The following is a 19,532-nucleotide window of genomic DNA, read 5'->3' as shown; positions in this document are numbered from 1 at the left end:
ATTGCATAAACTCTAAATCGAGTTGTTTGTATTAATAAACAAGTATTTACACAAGAGTCTCTCTCTCCAGCCTCATCTTGTAATTAGTGGCCTTTCTTCACCGCCCATAGGTTTACGATCCGACTCTTTGACTCACTAACTACTCTTCTAACTACTCCTCTAACTACTCAATCTTTACGCCTTTTAGGCTTACATTTATACAAAAGGTTATGTTGAACTAAATCCTAAATATCCTCTAAGTCCACTTTTGACTCCTACTTGCCCCTAAGAATCCTCTCTAGCTCCTCGAATCATGAAACCAATAAAAGTTACAATTGATTTCTAACTCTCTCATCATCAATAATTACTCATGTTCTCCTACATTTGAGAGCATTTACAATTATCCTCACAATATGTAATTAATTCATATTCTAAGCACTCAAAACCTTAGTGATTAAATACATAGGAATCCAACTTCTTTGAAAACACAAGACCCCCTAAGTCAACTAAAACATAATGAAATTCTTGACATGTATGCCCTTACATCAGACTCCCAAGGTTAAAATAATCATGATCTCCTGATCATATGCTTTTGTCCTTTGTCTCCCTGGATCCCATACTTTGTTCTGTAATTTTCCTTTGGTTGTTGATGTTGTTTGTTGTTGTTCTCCAGGTTTCCACAATTTATGTTGCTTTTCTCAACTAGCTATGCTTTCAAAGTTTGTTGTTGTCTTTCTCTTTCTGCTGCTCCTTGGTCTTCTTACTATTGTTTTCTTCTGAGGCACCTCCATCATCAATCTTATTATTCTTTCAATCTCCATGTCAAATTTATCCTTTGAATGATAATTACTTTGCTAATTGTTGTTGTATTGTGTCCACTCATCTTCAAACTATTGTTTACTGTCTTCTCTTTGAAGCTCTTGGATCCTTTCTACCGCCCTTTCATCCTTACCCACTTGTTGTTGTCCAAACAACCTCTGTTCAATATCTATAAATTTACTTTCAAAAAGTAAATTGTCCTTTAATTTCCTTTGTAATTGATTCCCCTCAAATAGACCACTATGTTGTTCATCAGTTCAAACATATTTTCCTTATTCTTCCTTCACAACCCTCAGTAATTGTCCTTCACTTTCTTGACTGATTCTAACAATCAATTTAGCTTCTTTAATGATAGTATCTTCATGCTTTTCTTTTTCCCCATCAGCATGTCTATCCTCGCAACTTCCAAACTTCTTCAGTTCTAAAACTAACTCCTAAATTTGAAAAATGTCTGTCTCATTTTCAAAAAATCCTCTAATCATAAAACAATTATCATAATTAAAAATATAAGGCCTCGTTACCTTTTCATTCTCTGGTAACATCTCAGTATGATTCTCTAAGTTTTCCTTCAATTCCGTTGTCAACACATCAGTATGTTGATTTAAACTCTCCTCAGTATCATCTATTTCAATGATATCTCTCTGCTTTTCCAACGCACTTCTTTGCTGGACTGTTTCCTCTTCCTCTCTTCCATATCGTTTGCAATCTTCGTTAGGTTCTTTCTTCCCCACTGGTGTTTTCAGCCATTTCTCCAGTAGCTCCAATTATGTCTCCCACTCACTAATCCTTTGATGAGAGTTTAGTCCTTTTTCTTTATTGATTGCCTCAAAAATTTCCCTAGTTATCTCCATTGTGCCTATCATTATGATGGAATGATGATCCTTTACTATGTTTTTAGCTAACATAGTCTCTTCTTTAAATTTGCCTTTAATCTTCTGCCGGTTACCTTCACTTTGTAATTGTTGGTTCCTCTGTAACCCTTCTTCCAGAGGTATCCTTGTCTCATCATCTTCATTAATATTCTCCTGCATTTTTTCTTTATCAATAACATTAATCATATTTGTTAGATTACCTCTCTGAGACAATATTCCTTCATTCTTCATCAGAATAAGATCTTGATCTTCCATCTCTATGACAGCTTTAAATCATTTTCTTCTCTCATTGAGTAACTCATCCATAGACTCTTCTTGTTGTATCTAGTCAAATTTTCCTCTTTTGAGAAATTTTCTTTGTCACCTTTTTCTTCTATATCTTCATCTATTCTAAAGACATCTTCAAAAGGTTGCCTTTCTTCTACAATACCTACAGTCATACACAAAATATCAATTTTAAAAACATATGACCTTTTGGTCTCACTTGATGCTTCAGTCATCATATCACCTTGATGTTCTGAATCCTTCATATGATTCATAAGATCTTCCATAGATCTCTACTCTTCATCTTCACCGAGAACTTCACCCTGTTCTGCTTTAGAAATGGAAACTTCCATTTCCAAGTTAGCCTCTCTGAGTTCTTCCACCAGGCTCTTCACTTGTCTCTCTCGTAGCCTTCTCTATAACTCCAACCATTTCACTGGATTTTTCTTCAAGACCCAACCTAGTCTTTGGCTTTCCTCGAGTATCATCCTTAATACATTAAGTTTTTCTTTCATCTTAGCAATCTCCTTGTCAATTTCCTCTTGACTCATCCTCTTTCCATTTTCCTTGGCATCCTCTTTCTTCACTTTTATTCTCCTATGGTCTTCCTTAGAACCTATGTTATCTTTGTTATGACTATCAGTAGTCATCTTCTTCTATATCTTCATGAGTTCCTCACTCACTTACTATGAGCTACATTAAAGCCTCTGCAACATCAACTCCTCTGTGCTACCACTTACCTCACCAAGCTTTCCTCTATACTTGGTCTTTTGGCAAGCACTTGATTCTCTCTTCTCCTTCTAGGCTTCAACTCATCTGGACCTCTTAAGAACACAACTATCCTCTTTTTCTTCAATCACAAATGAAATACTAGGTTCTGACCACCTCTCCTTTCACTCAGAAACTCTTATTAGCTTTCTTCATCCCTTAGCAATTCTACCCACATCCTTTATGGAATTGCCTTTGTGAGCTGCAACAATACCTCTGCGTTAACAAGTCTCCTTCTTGCTACATATGCATCAATAAGCTTCTCTCCTCTGAGCTTAGTCTTTTAGTATTTCTATGGTTCTTTCCTCTGGAATCAATTGAGCACTCCTTACTCTAGGTTGCTGCAATCTTCTCACCTTCCTTCTCTGTCACATGTGTATCAATGTTATTCAAAGCAAATATCATTCCCAAGCTTTCGAAAGCTTACTTCTCAGCTTCATTCTAAGAACACTTTTATCCTCTATGTCCAACCTTCAGTTGGATTCTTTAGGTTCACTGCCACTGCATGGCTTCACAAGTAGTCTCTATCCACTCTTGGCATTCGAGTGAATCTCCATTTTCCTCAAAATAACAAACATCATTGTGTTTTCTTTATGATTCTGCAATTTATTCTTAAGAGTATCACTAACTCTCATCTTATCTCATGTCTTCTACTTATTACATTCAAATAACCTGATCTCCTTTTTCCTTTGCAATCACACTTGTATTCTGCACAATTCTGCTTTAATTAAAAAGAGCTTTAACTAGCTCTGATGCCACTATGATGCAGGAATTTACCCACTATATCCCCACAGTATGCATGTAAAATGCATAATCTCATCCATCCCAAGAATTTCTAAGACCTACTCGATCAAACCTTCATAACATTAAGGTTAAGGCCCCTTTAATTAAACCCTCATGCGGAACGAGTTAATAGCTAACTCTAGTCTGGCTCTCATTTAATTCTTTATCGCAATCTTTGTCCCTTCAAAACTCCCATCTTGCGATATGAGATTACCCTTCCCATCGTTGATTTCATCCACCAGATCAATGATTGTCGCAATCTCGCATCACACTGTCATGTGCCTTCATCGCCTCTCACATGTGACATCCGACAACACAACCGGACTTCAAATAAATTAAGGCTTGCCTATAACTTCCTCGGGTCCGCCTTTTCCAATATTTTATCACGATCTTTCTCCACCATCGATTTTACCCTCGATCCGATGACTGATGTCTTTTCCCGATCAACAGACTTGCTCGACGCTTTAAAACTGTTGATTAAGATCTGCTTGATCCGACGGTCCACAACAATATCAGGTGGATCACTTACATGACATTTAACATCTTTACGAAGTCGATGAGAATTATAAGCCCTCGCTCTATAGAAGATTGGGTTTGCCCTTGCAGTTAAAGCTAGATCTCTCTATAGCCCTATATCCATTGGATGACGAGGCTCTTAAATCCTACGATCTATGACCCTTCAACTAGCACGCAGGTTATCACCTCACTTAATCCCGCAGCTGACTGTGACGTAAACATTGAATGTGGGATTGATGGTCAGGATTCACTATGGGACTTCAACCACAATCAAGGGAATTTATCCTCTTCTACCCTTGCAACTCTTTACTTTGGTTTTATGCCATTTCTTCAACATTCTAGTCCTACATTGTTCTGCCACAACTCTCTCCTTAACTTAACTCCACTCACGCCTTTATGCCCCTCCACCTTCACTATAGCACTAAAGGCTCCCTTCTATATTGTCCATGTGTACAAAGCCGTAACACAAGCTTTGTGTTTCTCTCTTCAAACCTCTTACTGACTAACAATTCTACCCAACACTTCTTTTGCTGGAACTTTTATCTCTAAGACAACTCTACCCACAATCACAATTGTGGAGTTGCCTCAACAACTTCTACCCATCCGCAATTGGAAGTTGTTCTGTTACTCTTCTTTGTATTTCACCTCTAGTTCTGCACCTGCAACATAAGTTACGTAGAATCACTGTAGCCACACACAGATTATAATTCAATTACATAGTACACATTGTACACACTCTGAATCGAGTTGTTTGTATTAATAAACAAGTATTTACACAAGAGTCTCTCCCTCTGGCCTGATTTTCTGATCAGTGGCCTTTCTTCTCCACCAGTAGGCTTACAATCTGACTCTTTGACTCACTAACTACTCTTCTAAATACTCCTCTAACTACTGACTCTTTATGCCTTTTAGGCTTACATTTATACAAAAGGTTCTGTTGAACTAATTATGGTTCAGATCCTTAATCTGCTGAAATAAATCCTAAATATCCTCTAAGTCCACTTTTGACTCCTAATTATCCCTAAGAATCCTCTCTAGCTCCTGGAATCATGAAACCAATAAGAGTTACAATTGATTTCTAGCTCTCTCATCATCAATAATCACTCATGTTCTCCTACATTCGAGAGCATTTTACAATTATCCTCACAATATCTAATTAATTCCTATTTTAATCACTCAAAACATTAGTGATTACATACATAGGAATCCAACATCTTTGAAAACACAAGACCCCCTAAGTCAACTAAAACATAATGAAATTGTTGAGCTATATGCTCCTGCATCAAGAGGAGAGGGAAATGAAGAAGGGTTAAGAGGGGAGAGCTGGAATCCAACTTTTACTTAATTTACAGCCATCATCCCTATTGAGGTTTTTGGCATGCCTCTATATTTCAATTGCTTCTCTGATTTTTCTGTGGTTAAAATGGTCAACCCTAACGATGAATTTGGATTCTTCAATACAGACATGGTGTTTCGATTTCATAGAATGCTCAGCAAGGGCTGGTGTGCAAGAACAATTGTGTCTAAAATGCTCACCGATTCTCTGTTTAATAGTCCTATCTGTCTCTCCAATGTAGGGGATACCACAGGAGTAGGGAATAAGGTAGACCCCTTTTGTGTCTTTAGGTTCAATAGGGTCTTTAACAGATCTAAGGGAATTTTTAATGGTTTGGAGAGGTTTGAAAGAAGGAGAGACATGCATCTTTTTAAGGATATGGGCAATCCTATCCGTGGTCCCTTGGATATATGGGAGATGAACCTTGGGGATTGGATCAGCATGGGCAGGTTTTACTCTAGGCACTTTGTTGGCTTTGTGAAAGGCCTTGAGGCACTCGGTCCTGCAGCACCCATTATTTTGAAAAACTTCAAGAAGATGAGATTTCTCTTGATCAAGATAGATATCATCAGAGATTCTTAGAGCGCGGGTAGCAAGAGTGCTGAGAACCCTAAATTTCTACTCAAGGAAGTCATTAGAGCTGGCACGGAGACACTGTTCCGTGGGTGTCTTCTTCCAAAAAACTTGGTGACAGGTGGAACCATCATCCCTCCTAGAACGGAGAATGTCGAGAAAAGGAAGGAGGCCATTCTCCTCTATTTCCATCATGAACTTGATGGACTTTCACTGAGAATTAAGGTGGTTAAAAAATATATCAAGTTTCTCATGACCGTGAGGCTAAACGACACAGGTGTCATCAACAAATGTTTATATATAAATATAATAAATAAATTATTTTTATAAGAAATTGAGAATTCTTAATTTTATAAAAATAATGTAGATAATTTTAATTAAAATTACAATGTTATAAAACTATTAATTTTAATTTTAGAATTTAAATATTCTTATTTAATTTTGTTTATAACATATAACTTTAATAATTCAAATACCAATAATATAAACTTGTAACAATTCTATACATAAATTTTAAAATGTGAGACAACCTAAATACTTTTTTAATTTAAAAAAAGTGAGACCACTTATAAATCCGATCTTGGATTACACAGCCAAACGAAAAAGACGCAACTATCATTTTCAAGGAAAATGCATGAGTAATTTAAGAACATAGAAAATTTGATCTATATCTTTTGAAATATTTATCTATAATAAACATAATTAAAAATAAATAAATATTAAAGCATTAGTTATCAAAATTGTTTAATCAAATCACATTATATAAGCTATAGTTTTTTTAAGGGATTGTTGTTATTTATTTTATATGAAATAGTAAACGGTATGCTTTTTCTTTATGAAATAAAAGGATTTAATTTTTCAAGGAAGATAATAACATCGTTAATAAAAAATTAGTATGGTAATTAATATTTTTTTGGTTAAAATGTTAAATAAAAAATTAAATCATTACTAAATTTATAAAATTTAAACAATAAATGTTATAAAATAATAAATTAATGACCTTTTTTAAAATTTATAACTATATATATATATATATATATATATATATATATATATATATATATATATATATATATATATATAAAATCCTAAGAACATTATTAAAAATTGATATATCTAAAATGTAATTTAAAATATTATTTATTTATTTTTATTTTTTCATGTAATGTATAACATTAAATTTAGATAATACTATAAGTGATTTTATTTAAAATAATCTTAATATTAATTATGAGAAATATTAAATTTAATATATATTGTTAAATTATTAGAGTTTTCATATTTAAAAACTTAGTTGGAGATCCTCGATCGAGGTGCGAAATAATTGGAGGCTCTCTTGGGTTTGATTGCTATGATAGAGTCTTTATTGGTTTCGGATGGTTGGTAGTATCTCCACACCCTCACATGCTTATTCACTATGATAGCATGAAGTGTCGCAAATCATGGCAGATCCACGACGTGAAGGTTGGTAACCCTCAACACCTATAGGTGGTCTGAGCGGAGGTGAAGTTAAGACCATTTGTCTGACATATAAACTTGTGTTCGGGAATGCAAGTATAATACCCAACTACTACATATGTCTATTTGAGGTTGGCATATAAAGTCTAGTATGTTATAATGCTATCTTTGTATCTCGATTTGGGACTTGCTACTCATGATAAGCCTTGTGTCTGAAGGGGAAAGGAAACACTTGTTAAATTAGTATTTTTTGTGACTGGAAATATCAGCCTTCTTAGCTGTGTAATGTTGATCTCTATCTTTTTTAGATACATCCTTTCTTGCATGGGCATGTTTACTGGTTTCTAGTTTTTTCTCATAATGTTTCCTCTGCATGTTGGTAATTAGGTTCCCCGTTTTAAGCTTGAATTCTCTGGGCAAAACTTGTGTACAGTAAGGGTTCTGGTAAATGATCTGGGCTAAGTCTATGGACTCAGGACTTAGGGGTGCATGGGGGACACTGTTTTTATTTTTGTGGTACCTCCCACTCTCGGAGGGTTACTTTTTATGTATGGTTGTTGGCTCAAGTGGTGGATTCTGAAAGGATGTAGTGTCGTCCCACATTTCATTTATTTTTCTAGCCATGCATTAACTTAATGCCTGTCTTTCAAGTGGTTCTCTGTACAAATCATATCCCAGGTCTGCCTACATTGTATCCACTTCCAACCTCTATACAATGGGCTGGTTTATGATCACCAGACGGTGGGAGAGGGGTGAAGAAAGGGGCCCTAACCTTGGTAGATATGGTGAAGTCCCAGCCTCGTGGTGCAGCCTCAGGTGGAGGTGGAAGGGGCGCAAACAGCAGGAAGGAAAAGGTAAAGAAGTTGGTTCGTCTTCAGTTCAGTTTGCATAGAAGAGGGGTCAAAAAATGAACTCTAAGATTATTCAGGCCATAGTTCAAGCATGCTTCGAAATGACCCTGATGCAAGTGAAACAATTGATCGAGACTTGGAAGGCAGAGTTTAATTTGAAAGTTGAGTTTGAACCACCAAATGAAGATTAGGGGGAACTAATCACGGACCTTGGGTACACTCATGGTCATCTCACTAGGTTTAGATAGTTATTCCATCTCTACTTGTTAATGAAATGCATAGTGGCTAAATCAATGACTACGACCACCAACACAACACCGCAAAGTGATCCCAAGCCGGGCCTCCAAGACATTAAAAAAGAGCTCCAGGTTATTTAACTTTAATTTCAACATAAGAATGCTCACTTGGGCTACATTGAGTGACATATCCCATGTCTGCGACAATCTGAATTGCCAAGATGAAGTGTGAAAGATCCTGCTCGAGTGGAGTCTTTAGATGATTAGTTGGTCGAAGCTATGCCTGCTAATTTTGGCTTCATTTTGGTTTTATATGTTAGGTAGCATTTACGTTTTCAGTGTTATGATTAATAGTTGGTTTCCACACTATCAGCCTTATAATGCTTCCATAAATATACTTAAACTATTTATGTTTTGGATACCTTATAATGCAATTCGGTAACCAACAAAGTTGGTTTCCCACTAGGAAGGTTGAGGCCATCGAATGACTTATACATTTGTAACCCACCTATTTATAGATGAATGAATGAAATGTACTGCTAAGCTTACAAAGAAAAAGAGACCTAGTTGGAGAATAATTTAATTGAGAAAAAGTGGAAGAGAGAAATTTTTTTCAATATCCACTAGTGATTAAATAATAAATACATAAACTAGCTAAACTAAGCTTAAATGCATGTGAGCACTAAAGCTAACTAAAACTAAGTGTGCGTCATGCTATGCTAATATGTGTGTATACCAACACCCGACCTAAGCATAACTTAGAGGATTATGATGCAAGAGAAATGAATCATGGAAACAAGGCCATTTGACGAAAACATGTACAATGCATTAAAGAGGAAAGAGGGAAATCCCAATGGGAACAAACCCCTTTCTCCCTAAAACTACAATGCAAAACAAGAAAAAAAACAACTACTATGAAGTTGTGATGTTCACCCGAGACGATTCTCTAGAAAGTGAAACTCTTGTTCAATGAAAATCTTGGTAAAGATGGTGACAATCTACTCAGAAATGGGATAGTACATTATACTGATTCTCCCATCATGAATCATTCTCTGATGTATTGCATGTGGATCTTGATATGTTTGGTCTATTACCATTGCACTAGTTCTCAACAAAACTTCAATATGCTCTGATAATCACACTATATGATGGTCAGAGGATGAATAATGATATCAATCATAGAAATACAATGCTTCAAGAAAATGGCCTAAATGGTGGCATTAACTGCTCCTAGGTACCTGGCCTCTATTGACAATAAAGCAATGGTAGTTTTCTTCTTGCTTAACCAACAAATGGGATCGGATCCCAAAATAAGTACATAATTGAAAGTGGACCCCTTCTCTACAAATCGATCTAGATGAACAAGATAAGGGACTCCTATGTTTTAATAAGGGACTGATTCTCCTTAGTAATGGTTGCACAACAATATGGATTTCGTGCAACTTTAACATTTGTTTGACGATAAGATGTATGTACAATATTTGTAAGCACGGACATGCATGTCTCTAGGGATGTATACATGTGCATGTATGGTGTTATAGATGCCTCCTTGGATGGATGCATGGGCAATCATGGATCTACGACTATGAGTGCATGTGGCGCATCGTCAAATTTAGACCTTGTAAAATTTGCATCATAAACAAGGTTAATAGTAGAGGAATCATTCTCCTCTCATATGTTTTCGAATGCAGAGTCACCATCTATAGCAGATTTTTATCACCAATGAAGGAAGATATTTCCTCAAGTGTGACATCTTCATTATTGGATAGGATAAAATTATCATCTTCAACAACTTCATCAGTGGCAAAAAAAATTAGAGTCATCATGTGCAAAACTATCTCGAAAATATTTATCCACATTGTTGAAGAAATCTTCACCATTATCACGATTGTTATGATAGATCAAGATATCTATCTCCAAATGGCATTCTTCTAGATTATCTTCATCGTCATATAATCCTTTAAAAGTCGTTCGAATTTCATATAGTTATTCAATATTTATGATCTGATAAAGAATATTATGAGACACGTATACACACATTCTTCCATAAGCCGTGTCAGATCTGTTAAGCCAATAAAACTTCTCATCCTTTGACGTTGGTTTCATCTCAATTCCCATGACTATTCATTAAACGCCTTTGCTCCTAAGATGAAGAAAAATCATCAACTTCCATTCATAATAATTGTATGGAGTGAGAATGATGGAAGGTATGAAGTCCATTCATTCACTAATTCAACTCTCCAACAATTTTCAAAAATTTCAATTTGTCGAAAATGGCAACACTTTCAATATCTAAGCAGTTTCCAATGTTTTTATCTTCAAGCATGCAAAAAATTATTCATGCACCTTCTCCAATCCCCTCATCGCTCTGATACCATGTTAAATTAGTAGATCCTGCACAGGTAAGGAGCTAGTCAGAGAATAGTTTCATAAACTTGCAGGAATTAAGAAAATTTGAAAAATAGAGTGAATTATGTGAATAATTTCGTAAGCTTGCAAAAATTGAGAAAATTTGAAAAAGAGATTAAATTATGTACAGTTACTATATACATAAAATTTGACATGAAAAAGTAACTAATATTTTTTGACTACTTAGAATCATTTTTAGGTGACTGTACAATAGTCATATACATAAAATTTGACATGAAATAGTAAAATTAAATAAATATTATTGATTCCAAGTGAAATGACTCTTTGATCATAAATATTAATTTTTTTTATCAATTTGATATGATAATAAAATTTAATTTTAAAATTATTATATAATTAATTAAATTAATGTATAGGAATTTTATAAATCTTAAAATAAAATATATATTGATATAATTAGAACTATAAAATAATTATTTCTTTTAAATTTTAATATATACTTGTTTATATTAATTATATATGTTGAAATATTTTAATTAGTTTGTTTTTTATAATATTAATTATATATCTCAAAGTATTTTAATTAATATGTTTGTCTAAATATATACCATTAACTTTTTGGAGACATGTTGTAATGGGCTCCTTTGAAACATTTATCAAATAATTGTATTAGCCATTTATGAAATAATTTTATTTGTTGTAAGAGTAACAATTGATATAAATTTTTAACTTTCCAAAAATGCAAAAATATATATATATATATATATATGCTTAAATCAATATTTTTTTAAATACATTTATTGGAAAGCTTTAGGACATAAAAATATAATTGAGTAATAATGAGATTTAATAAAAATATAATTGAGTAATAATGGATATAAATCTTTAACATTCCAAAAATGCTAAAATAAGAATCTCCAAATATATGCCAAGAAAATAGAAGTCTCGATTATATTTTTTATGTCCTAAGACTTTCCAATAAATGTATTTAAAAAAATATTGAAATAAACATATATATATTTATTTCAATATTTTTTTAAATATATTTATTGGAAAGTTTTAGGACATAAAAATATAATAGAGACTTCTATTTTCTTGGTATATATTTGGAGATTCTTATTTTAGACCATGTCAAGTATAAACCATAATATAACTAGCAATTGTAGCACATATTGCAAAGGAAACATTGTAAAAAAGTAGCTTAGAAAAATAAGTAATTTTTTTATGCAATTTTTTTTATTTATTCACGTTTGTCTCAGAAAGAATTGAAATTTAAACCCTGCACGATTGAACTACAACAATTAGGATGGGTGGTAGTTTGAGGAATCACATCAATACTTACTTTTTCAAATGTATGTTCACTAATGATGTGTGCTTCTTCAGAATGTCTCTAGTATGTATTTTCCAACTACACAAAACAATACAAGTGTGCGTTCTCTTATGGTACAGGGACACATTGTTTCCATGGTGCCACCAATAGGTAAATTGAAGGGAAAATGGAGCTAAAACATGAAAAGTCCGCATTGAAAACATTAAAAACACTATAGTTAGAAGCTCAACCCAAGTATTGAATGCCTCCTGTATTCACCAAAGTATTCAACATAAAATCCTTTTGATAGATATTGTACTTTACAAACACCTTATTAACAAAGTGAAATATCAATATTAATGTTATAAACAACATCTAAGTACATAGATTTTCATAGTTCAACATAGTTCGAAGAGGATTTTTGGATTTCAATTGTGTCAATGTTTATAAACACATTAGAGACTACTTGGCAGTTGATGTGCAGTATGAACCTCTAATCAGATTTTTTTTTCATGTTAAACAACTCTACGTAATAGTTATCCTCTACATAGTACTAATTAATTTAATGATTAGTGCAATCTATTAATGAAATATTAGCTTATCACTATGATATGTTTTACTTCGTAAGAGACTATGAATGGGTTAAGCATTTCATCAGATGATTTTTATTTTTTTTGTATTTTAAATTTTCAATCACTGTTGATAATGGGTTGCATTTTTTGATATGGAAAATGTACCAATTTAAGGAATATTTAAAGTTTGCAAGATGTGAGTTTGCCATTTCCAAACAATTAAAGATTTGGGAAATTTCATACAAATGTATCTATCGAAAAACAATTAAAAATGTTGCTTCCTACAATAGTAAAATTTTTCACACGACATCACATCATTGCCAGCCTCTATGTTGAAGGTCAACATAAAGAGTAAAACACCAAATTACTTTTAGCTATACAGAATTTAAAACAAGCTTCAAAAATTCTTCCATCATGGCTCAATAACAACATAAATATAAGTAGTATGTCATCAATAACATGAAAGAGACAAATAGATCAAATAGTGATGAGGTAGTTGCATATATCCTACCCAATATCATTCAAAACAAAACAATAACACACTTGACTAGTGGGACAGTCACAACAACAAGAAAACATAAACATAATTAATCTGATATATGACTCTTTTTAATGATATATTACGTTTCAATGAGATTCCAACCAGACCAATATTCCAAAATATGTTCAAAATGAATGTAATGCACAACACCTTAACTCCAAATGATTTATTAAAATTTTCTTCATCAAGATTCAAGAACTACGACATTCTTATCTGTTATAAGTAAATTATTTAAATGAAACATTTCTTAGCACAATTAATCTATATCACCTTTAATTCACAATGCAATAGATAATAATTTTTGTTAGAAGGTTTTCAAGATACATTTTCTTGGATGAATTACCAAGCTTGAAGGATAACTTTTCCAATTTCCAACAAAAATAGCCACAATGTTGCACCCCACATCATCCTTATGGACCTCATGTCATTTTCAAGTGAGAAAAACTTTAGAAGATAGTTTAATGGTTTGTAAACATGAGTATATCAATCACGAGTTGACTACAATGAATGATAGTGCTACATGTAAAAGAAATCCATAAAATTATGTTTTGAGAGTGATCTAAATAAAATTACACTCCTAGACAAAGGTGGGTTGCAAGGTAAGAAAAGTTGGTTGTTGATGTTTCCCCCACCAGTATTCAAGTCACTCAAATGATAATATTTTGTTTGTGTTGAAGCTCATGGACGTGTCAGTATATGTAACAACAATTTAGCAATTGCAGCTAGATGCAAATCAAGGGATTATTTGAAGGAATGCATAACCCATATGCATCCTCTTAGCTGAAGAATTAGAAAGTGATCATTTTAGTTGTACTTCTCTCCTAGCTAAGTGTAAGTTATGTGGAATTTGGGTGTTGTTATATTTACCCTGACAAATATTCAATTGTCTCCAATGACAAACTAGTGTCATGTGTTGATTCTCATGAATGCACCACTACATACAACAGTTGGGGATAGGTCCAAACCTTGGGAGCCTTCATAAAAATAGATAAGAAACATACAACCCCTTATCGAAAGGATTTTGAATGGGATTAGGTGAAAGTTTTTGGTATATTTGAAGAAAGATATACCCCACGTCCAACCTCTTCACCAAGGATTCAATTTAGGATTCCAAATTGAATGGTGTGAGTTGTATTTTTTTTTTAAAACCGACTCATGATGTTTTCCTTGATCAAACATGAGTCATTTTTAGTCCAGTTGTGTAAGCCTCCCAATGCTACTCTTCATTCCCTTGCAACTCTGGAATGTTTTCCTTTTTCCACTCATGTTAGCAAAAGGTATTGTTTTATGAAGAGGTAACCTAAGCTAAATAGAATATAACTTTCCCTTACAAGTTGTAGATTAGATAATCACATAATTGTTTTTGAAAATTCCTCTTCGTTTGTACTAGATCCACATATTGATAAAGAATTAGAAATAACTATCCAATATTGTCCATAGAACTATAAATCATGTAATTTGAACATACAAAACATAAATACAAACCATATACAAGCAATATCCCCTTTGGTTTTGAATTTCAGACTTGATAAGAGGAAACCCATCCTCTTAACCATTGAACCCTTAATTTTAAATTCACTTGTAAGTTACATGATTCAAGCCATTACCGCCTAAGCACCTCTTGAGTTTCTAAATTTTTCCATTTTTCCTCTATATTTTTTGAATAGCGGGTCGACTGTATGATAATCCTCTCTTTCTAGAATGTCTCTAGTATGTATTTTCCAACTACACAAACGAATACAAGTGTGTATTCTCTTGTGGTACAGGGACACATTGTTTCCATGGTGCCACCAATAGGTAAATCGAAGGAAAAATGGAACTCAATCATGAAAAGTCTGCATTGAAAACATTAAAAATACTATAGTTAGAAGCTCAACCTATGTATTGAATGCCTCCTGAATTCACCAAAGTATTCAACATAGAATCCTTTTGACAGATATTGTAGTTTATAGACACCTTATTAACAAATTGAAATATCAATATTAATGTTATAAACAACATCTAAATTTTCCTTGATCAAACATGAGTCATTTTTAGTCTGGTTGTGTAAGCCTCCCAATGCTACTCTTCATTCCCTTGCAACTCTGGAATGTTTTCCTTTTTCCACTCATGTTACCAAAAGGTAGTGTTTTATGAAGAGTTAACCTAAGCTAAAATGAATATAACTTTCCCTTACAGGTTGTAGATTAGATAATCGCATAATTGTTTTTGAAAATTGCTCTTCATTTGTACTCGATCCACATACTGATAAAGAATTAGAAATAACTATCTAATATTGTCCATAGAACTATAAATCAAGTAATTTTAATATACAAAACATAAATACAAACCATATACAAACAATATCCCCTTTTGTTTTGAACTTCTGACTTGATAAGAGGAAACCCATCCTCTGAACCATTGAACTATTAATTTTAAATTCACTTGTAAGTTACATGATTCGAGAAATTACCACCTAAGAACCTCTTGAGTTTCTAAATTTTTCCATTTTTCCTTTATATTTTTTGAATCGCGGGTCGACTATATGATAATCCTCTATTTCTAACACTTTAATAGTGTTCATCTCTTTGATTTTAAACTTTCTCAACTGAGTCAAGATTCTAGTGTAGTCAAGAAAACAATAAACCGTTCTTACCTCCTGATTTTATCAACATTCAGTGAAATGAAAAATGATTGCCACAAACCGTATGAATAAAAAAATTGGAATATTAAGTAATGTAAAAATCTCAATGAAAAAAAATCAGCCACTGAAAGCCACAAGGTCTTCACTCAATGAACCTATGACATATCACGTTAGTTGGTGGCATACTAAACAGTACCCTTAATTTGACTACACATTTAAAAGTACCTCTAAAAATTAATAGCATTATTCAACATCCTACCAATACAAACACAATACACCTTCTCAATTTAAAATACCCCTAATTACACTAGATATTGTAGGTATCAAGTTTTTCATTCAACTTCTTATAAGATGTCGCAGGGAATCTCCCATTTATATATTTTTTTATCACATCTTAGTTATAGGAATGGATGAAAGAAGTCGCGCACTTGCATACGGCTCTGAGGGAATGGAAAATGAACAAATGTAAGAACAAAAATGTACTAAAATTTAAAACAATGGCCATTTTTTTTTTTTTGGAATTATGAGATGACAATAGGGGAGTATTGTTGTTCTAATTTATTTATTTTTATGAAAGGCATGTAAATAAATTAAAACTAATCACTTGTAACTTATTCAACTAATAAAATAATATAATATTAAAAAAAAAAATTTAAAATGTTTTACAATTTCAAAATTTAAATTTTTTTATAATTTTAAAACTTAAGATTTAACACTATATTTACCAAATTATATAAAATTCTTTTCGTTTATTATGGAAAATTATTTTTTTAAAATGAAAGAAATTACGTTAAAAATTTTAGAGGTTAATAATTGCACATGGGTTAATTTTTTATCATTTTCCCAAAAACAAATTCCTCAATTTTCATTTTTTTTAGTAATTTTTCACGTAAATTTTATAATGCAAAATTATTTTACATTAAAATTCACCAAAATTATATAGATAATGTATATAAAACCATTAGAAATTTGATTTTTCTACAAAAATATCAACAAATTGCTCACTAATAAGATTACTCAAAATTTCTAAATTTTAAGACAAATATTTATACTTAAAATTATCACTCAAACAGACATGTAATCTAATAAAATATGTAATGCAATAAAGTAAACATATATGAAATTTTCTGTTCGGATGTACAATTAAAAGAACTCCCAATGTTTTCTTCACCAAATTCGCAGGACATAATAATTTAATCACCCGATTTCTCCTACCAAGCTTTTCTCACTCTTTCAAGCTTCCCTATACTTCAGCGTGAACACTTTCAATTGCACCAGCCATTATCTGGCACATCCACCCAGGAATCATATGGATTCCAAACAATAGTGGGATACATTTTTTAAGTCTTTCATTTTCCTCAGACAAAAATTAGTATAAGACATTCTTATCATCATAGTTGGTAGAAGAAATTGTTAATATTAATGTGATGATGGTGGTGGTTAACATCTTAGATCAAATTGGTCTATGGGACCTATAGTGTTCTTAGTTTTTAATTATTTGGCTCCTAGTCTTTCTTGGCGAGATTGTTGGTCTAACTTTCCTTTTTTTCTCTACAGTCTTCCAACTTCCTTTATCTTTATTTTGAATCTCCTTCATCTCTTGTGGTTCTTGGTACATTGGTGTCTTAGCTTCGCTATCCATTTTGTTTGTCGCGGAGAAGAAGTTTGGTCTAGGATATCCGATTTGCTGTTAAATAAAGATGCTTTGTTGTTAAATAAAGATTAAAAAATAAAGAAAGAATGGACAAATGAACCAATTATGCAATTCTGAAATACTTGAAAAAAGACACATAAAATAAGAATCTCTTCACAGCAGTGTATGTCTATGAAATAAAAATTGTAAATGACAAACAGCAATATCAATAACCTACGAAGTTCTTAAAATAACACTAATATCTTGTAAAAGACTCCTCTTTGCTAATAAATCTTAAATCCTTCCCTGTTTAAGGGTAAATAACCTTATACTTATCTTTACCTATCTCAATCACACACAAAAATAGTACTTCACTTCACTTATTTTTTTCTCCCAAAGGAGTCATCACTTCACTTCTCCCAACCAGCTAAGATGCAAAATTAAGCAACACCTCTTAACAAGTCAAAAGTTCCAACTCCTTATTAGTCCCTGCCATCTGGCATCCGGCAGGGACTATAGTAATCGATATGACCCCTAGATAGCATTACTTCACCCCTTTTAGGAATCGATTTTTAGTCATTCGGAGTGCTGTTTGGCGATTAGATCAAGGTTTCAAGGATGTCTGCCCTCCCCGCCAGGATGCCGAAGGACTGCCATCTTATTTGGCCTCTTCCCGAGGCGGGAGAGGCCAAAGCTTAGGTTATTTCGGAAATAGGTGTGTATGTTTCGCTGTGACCGTCAGTGGTCTGATTTTAATGCTAACATTAATTCATCAATTCATATGCTAAGGTTTCTGCAAACAGGCATATGCTAAGGTTTGGCATATTCTCCGGCGGCAAGTGTTCAGCATGCAGGGGGCGGCAAGTGTTCAGCATGCAGGCTGCACGCACTGCAGCGGTTGCATTAAAGCAACTTACCTGCTTGTTGGTGTTTGATTTGGTCAGAAGAGCCTCTCCGCCACTGGTTTCGGCTTGGTCCGTCAAGCTGCAGATTCCCCTCCCTCGCCTCCTCGCCCCCGAAAAGCCTCTTCGTCCCGGAAAATTGGGGGGTCCTGTAACTCCACGGCTTGTTTTACTGCCTTGATGTCTTGGGTTTATTTGCTTCCAATTGAGCTGTAGAATATGTTTCGGATGCTAATCTCCATTTTTCTTTGTGTTAACAGGAAAGAGGGACTGGTCAGGTGTGACGAGATGCAAGCCCTGGTCGCGTCATGGGTTCATTTGTCTATAGGTATGTGAAACCCTTTGCCTACATTACCTCGTTGACTCTTATCGCCTGGTTTTCCGATTCGAGTGCTAAATGTCTGCGTTAAGAATGAGGGCGGTACTGTTGATTAGGAATCTCTCTATTCATTGTTTTTTTTCTCCTTCATCATTTGCGAATAGCGTTACCAGAAATGATTTTCCTTTGATGTGGTGAAAGCGGCCTCTGGTTTTGACCTGTTGTTTCTAATTTCTTATTTTGTGGCCCATGGTCGGGGTAGGACCAGTTTCCTCCACAGATTTACTTCCGTTTTAGTCTATCTGTGACAGGCTACCTTCCTATCGGCTCGTGACACTCGTTCTCGACCTGTATTGGGGTTTCCCTTTTTCCAGTACTGATGTTTACGACTTTATGACAGTTTTGAATGAATTATTCTAGGTCATATCCCCCTCTGTCCTTGTATTGGTTTTTCTTGACCCTACAGGACTTGGTATGATTTCGAAATTACATTCTCATACTCTTCTTCACATGGATCATCGTACTCTGTCTATTCGGATGCACTGCTGGCACCGCCTGGACCATTGTCAATCTCTCCCATTTCGCGGTCAGTATTCAATTCATTGCTTTTCTGTCATTAATTTCCTGAAAATCGACTCTTTAGGGTTTATGTTTTGGGGCCGTAACAGGTTTCGTGCAAACCAATTACTTTTCATTACGTTTTTCTTTCCTTCAACTCTACCTATTGTATCAATGTTCAGATTGTATCCATGTTAAATCTGAAGTATATAATTAGATTCACTGTGAAAAAACATACCTGTGCAGACAA

At 33.7% G+C, this 19,532-nt stretch overlaps 1 long non-coding RNA gene across 1 annotated transcript; it reads left to right on the top strand.

Annotated features, from left to right (window-relative positions):
• The first annotated feature begins 18,544 nt into the window (after nucleotides 1-18,544).
• LOC149235145 (uncharacterized) lies at nucleotides 18,545-19,113 on the top strand. The gene is made up of 2 exons (XR_016268269.1): nucleotides 18,545-18,733; nucleotides 19,022-19,113. It is a non-coding gene; the product is annotated as an uncharacterized LOC149235145 (long non-coding RNA).
• The last annotated feature ends 419 nt before the right edge of the window (nucleotides 19,114-19,532 follow it).

Source organism: Pinus tabuliformis, chromosome 8, assembly GCF_031772625.1.
Source record: "Pinus tabuliformis cultivar Carrire ecotype Pingquan chromosome 8, CPIR1, whole genome shotgun sequence".
Classification (NCBI taxonomy): domain Eukaryota; kingdom Viridiplantae; phylum Streptophyta; class Pinopsida; order Pinales; family Pinaceae; genus Pinus; species Pinus tabuliformis.
The sequence above is the reverse complement of the archived record's forward strand: the minus strand, read 5'-3'. Positions and strand labels throughout refer to the sequence as shown.